Here is a 5,030-nt window from a genome sequence, read left to right as displayed (position 1 = left end):
TAGCCTGTTTTATTTACCAAGGAAGAAGGGGAAAAGCAGAAAGCAGAGATCCTGGGCTCTCTGCTTTCTCTTATTTGTACCAATAAGAGCCAGGGCTTTGCTGGTCCCCTTCCCTGTCAGTGGGGAGAAGGGCCAGCACCTACTGTGAGCAAGGTGAGATGCTCAAGCTCCTTCCCGCAATCCCTTGCAAGCACAAGGTCAGGAGGATGGCCATGGTTCTTTGTTTCTTAGAGTTATGGTTAGAGAAAAACTCTCTGCATTTAGAGAAAAAAAAAAAAAGAGGTTTAGTAAATCCAGGAGAATTAAGGTGGCATTAAGTTGGTTTTTTGGGGTTTTTTTTGCTTGCATTGCTACAAGCTTGACAGATACCGTAGGTGTGAAAGATATCAGCAGAGAATTGGAACAACTGTTTTCTGTCTTCTGTGAGTGGTGTACGAAACCCATGGTGCTCACAAACACGCTAATAACAAAGCACACAAATGCTCTTCATCCCAGCCTTCATCCTGGCAAAGACCTGTAATCCCTCATTTTCCCTCTTCTGTTTTCTTTTTATCTTTTTGTTTTTTTAGACAAAATCAGGGTCAGTGGGCCAGCACTCATTAATTCCCTTACCAGAGTAAAAATGGAGGGAACTGGACCACCACGCAAATTCCTATTTTAAGTTCCCTAATGGGATAAATGGGGAAAATATTAGTAATTATGAAAAATTGTGAGAAAATCCTTTAGAAATCCTTCTTTTTCTTGTAAGCCATTTAAAATTTTGAGCATGAGTCTTAGCCATTCCTGTCATTTCCCATTGCCTCTGCAGATCCATGGCTGCTGTGGCTTGTCACACCCAGTGCTGTTGTTTGTGTCACACCACGTTACCAATGTCATCTAGCACGGGCAGGCTGGCACAACCTCACAGCATGGAGGCATCAGCTGTGGCCTCTCACAAAAAATACCGTATTAATACAATGCAATGCAAGAGAAAAATGCTGGGGAGGTGGTTGGGAATTTTACTTTCTCATCACTGCTGCTATTAATGCTGTGTATAATTTTGCAGCCAAAAAGCAAAACAGACCTCAAACCAGCCAATTCCTCACTGCTTTGGGAGCAAATGTTGCACAGTGAAGGATTGCAGAGTTCATTGGAATATGCTCTTTGCAGGGCTTGTTTGGCAGCCTTGAATTTGAAGTTTAATTTAAAGAGTTGAATTTTAGTTTAAAACACACAGCTGGTTTGGAGAGCAGCTTAAATCACAGCTAAAAGCAAGGGTGGACGAGATAGTGTTGGGGGGATGGTTTGAAGTGTTTACATCTGCTGTGGAGTCAAATGCAAGGCTCATTCCCTGATCTCAGGCTCCCCAAGGGGGTGGAGAGAGAGGAGCCAGGGATGGAGCTGAGGGAGAGCTGTGCCCTGGCGTGCAGGGGAGCTGCCTGCCTGTGTTCCTGTGGCATGTCCACACAAATGGCACGGCCACGGCCACACGCTGGTGCCTTCAACCAAAGCTGGCCCTTCCACAGAAAGGAGGTTCACACCACCCTGCCACATGCAGAGGGACACTCCTGACTGTGGGGTCAGGGGAAGGGTGGCTGGAGGAGGTAGGGGAGCTTTAAATTGCTGTCCAAGTAAACCTGCCTAACCAACACCAGAAATGTGGTTGGGCAGCGAAATCACTTGCTCCATTTCCAAATGAAAGTGAAAAAGGTGATAAAGAGGTGGTGGGGAAAAGAAAAGGTTGTGCTTACATGAGGCACTGGTTGTCACCCAGCCCCAAAACCATTGAAACATTTTCTTCTGTAGGCATAAGGTTTGAGATGAAGATGGGACTGCAGGGAAATATTAAGGGTCTCTGCACACAGAAGCAGGCAGTATCAGAGCAAGGAGCACAGCTGAAGCCTCCTGCCTCCTGTTACTGCTCCCCCAACTATTTGAGCCACAGGTCACCATCAATCTCCAAAATTACTATTATTTTTAAAGCAAATCCTATCCAATCTCTTTTCACCAGTATCCTGATATTTGTATTTCACCTATTTTGTACTGATTATATTTCAACCCTTCTTTACACTGCTTGTCTTCACAGCCTCTCTCAGGAGGAACAGATCCTTGACGTGGAAGTGAAGCTTTTGGGGCAGGTGAGGGACAAAGGACCAGGGCTTTAATGACCAGGCAGGAGGCAGGACAATATCCAGGGCTGGGACATGGGGCATTCAATGTGGCAATGGGGAAAAGTCCCTTATCCCCAGGGTAATCCCTGCCACTCCCCACAGATACCTTGAAACAGCCTCAAAGAGGCACAAAGAGCTACCAGCCCTAGCACAAATCATTTCAGATGCAAGACAAACCTGGCCAGGGTCTGGGCTCTGCCAGGGAGGGATGAGTGCCACAGAGGGTTGTCACCCACTCAGAGCCATGCTGGATCCTGCCCTGATCCATTGCCCCTTCCCAGCCTGTGGCTCCCTGGCACAGCCAGCCCACAGCCCTGTGCTGGGCACGATGGCACACATCGCTCTCCATCCTCCACCAGCATTAATGAACTCACACAGACTGTCATTTTATTTCTAGCATTACCCCATAATTTAAATAATTTGATCCTTGAAACAATTACATTCAATTACCTTCAGACTTCCATGAAATCAGAAAGCATTCAGAGTAAGTGAGAGAGGAAATTAAATGTCCCAAAACAACACAAACGTGTGCAGGCCAGCCTGCTGTTGGGGCAGGTGATGGGGCAGGGCTGGGGCTTGGAGCACGTCTGCACCTGGCTGCAGGGTGGCATTCACCCTGCCAGTCGCTGCAGCACACAGATAGCAGCAGGTCTTTTGGGGCAGCTTCCGGCCCAGGTGATGCCCTGCGTGTGATTTTTTTTCCCTGCATCTCTATTAGGCATTTCAGTTTAACAAGATTTTGCCCTATAAATCTCTCTGGGTGATGAATCAATCCCGCGACACCCGCCCCGACCCTCTTCAACCCTGCCACGCTCGCACAGACACCGTTGGCTAAGTTATGATGGAGTCGGGTTTAAGGGAATGAATTTAAACAATTACCTTAATTACAAGAGCAGTATCATCTTTCAAGAAAGAGGGTCTCCAGGGAGGACAGCTGCTGAGAAGTCATTTAGATGCATGAACCTTTGAAAACAGGGTGAGAGGAGCTGCGACTCCTGCCCCGGCTGCCATCGCTCCCTGCTCCCACCCCAGCTCCTTCCAGCTTGCCCAGCAAAGAGGGCGATGAGAGATGGCAGAGCTGGGGCAATCAAAAGGCCCCGCAGCAGCCGATAGTCAGGCCCTGCCCAGCCCGGTCCTGGAGGGCACCTTTTGTTCAGGCTCGTCCCTAAGTGGGAGCAAAGCCCCCGAGACTCAGATGCGCTCCGGCAGCCAGCTCGGAGGGTGAGCTGAGCACTAAGCACATGCCTGAGGCAGAGAAACCCCAGATTGAAGCCTGAAAGCAGCCGAGATGGGCAGGAAACAGGAGTGCCATCGTGCTCATTCCCCCGCCCAGCCCAGCCCAGCCCGTACCCCCTGCCCACCCCACAGCCCCTTTACCCCGGGATGGGCTCCGGGCTCCTCCAGCCCGGGAGCAGCAGCCCCTGCAAGGTCACCCAGCTACTCCCCAGCCCAGCCCACTGCTCGCTTGAGGACACGATTATTTCCCAAATCACTAAACATCAGGAGCAGCTTTGTAATTTGCTTGGTTCTTTATTACATTTATTGATTTTAAAATATTTTAACGGCTCGTTTATTGCTGTGGTAAAGAGCTCAGAAAGGCAATAAAGTCACACCGCATCCTTAGTGATAAAAGAAACAATCCCTTGAGCTGCCAAGATCGTGCCTTCTCCTTCCCTTCTGAATTTATTTCAAGCAAAAAAAAAAAAAAAAACCCCTGAGAGGAACTGCAACCAAAAGGGCAAAATCCCATGCACCCAGAGTGGGTAGGTAGAACAAAGTGAAATAAACTGTAGCCCAAACAGCAACCTGCTGCAGGTAAAAAGCAAAGAAACCTTATTCATCCCCAAGTTTAAGGTGCTTGACACACGTGGTCATCCATTAAATGTTTGTTTATACAACTCAGGTGACTCCCCACATACCATCTCACTCTGGCCAGTGTCAGCAGTGGTGCATAAACAGAGGTGAGCCTCCAGTTCAGAGCAAGCAGCTCCCATTGATGCTTGCCGGGGTGTAAAACACAAACTTGCTGATCTGCAAATATTTAGGAGCCCTGCTCTCCCCTCCAGCCTTGGGCCCACTTTGCCCCTTGTACATGTCACCCTGGGGGATTTGGTGCCATCAGCACCTGGACACAGCTCCCCCGTGCTGTGGCAACCCAGCAAATCCCCCTGTGGGGGAGCAGAAGGGGCAGAGGGATGGTCCCTCATGGACCCATCTTTGAGCATCCCTCTCAAATAATTTTTCTCATTTTCTGCAGTAGAGATAACTGGGTCTGAGCAGTAATTAAAAAAAAAATCCTGCAGGTGAGGGGTTTTGTTCCTTGGATCACTCTTCTGCTTCTGCAGTCATTTCCATGCCAGAGGCTCCCCAGGCACGTAACCAATTAAACACCTCCAGCCTGGCAGCTGCCAGCAGCTCCCTGCTCTGCAGCAAGAGCCCTGGCCAGCAGAGACATTCCTGTGTGAAGCACCCTGGATTTCTTGGATCAGCCTCATTTCTGCAGGAGGGCAGCACAGATATCTGTGCTCTGCTTCCCTGTGTGCCTGGCCCTGCCTCACAGAGGCAAAGCCCGAGATGCTGGGATGCCCCCGCTGCATGGATGTGAATAAAAGAGAAGGAATAGCAAGCTGCTCTTCAGAGGAGGAGCTGGGGGGAGAGGGGTGTTCTCCCTCCCCAGCAGCTGCCACAATGCATGCCATGCCCTTGTGTGAGCTCTGTCCCCTCAGGCTGGGGCAGGATCACATCCTCTCCAGCCTCCACCCTTGTTTAGTCCTGGAAAACTGCTGTGGCAGTAGGAAAGCAGACTATATCCCCCCCACCCCCCATCCAAAAAAGGACACTTCTGAGAGCAAGTTAGCACGGATATTCTGAAATAAACCA

Source organism: Ammospiza caudacuta, chromosome 3, assembly GCF_027887145.1.
Source record: "Ammospiza caudacuta isolate bAmmCau1 chromosome 3, bAmmCau1.pri, whole genome shotgun sequence".
Taxonomy (NCBI): Eukaryota; Metazoa; Chordata; class Aves; order Passeriformes; family Passerellidae; genus Ammospiza; species Ammospiza caudacuta.
Note: the sequence above shows the minus strand (reverse complement) of the source record.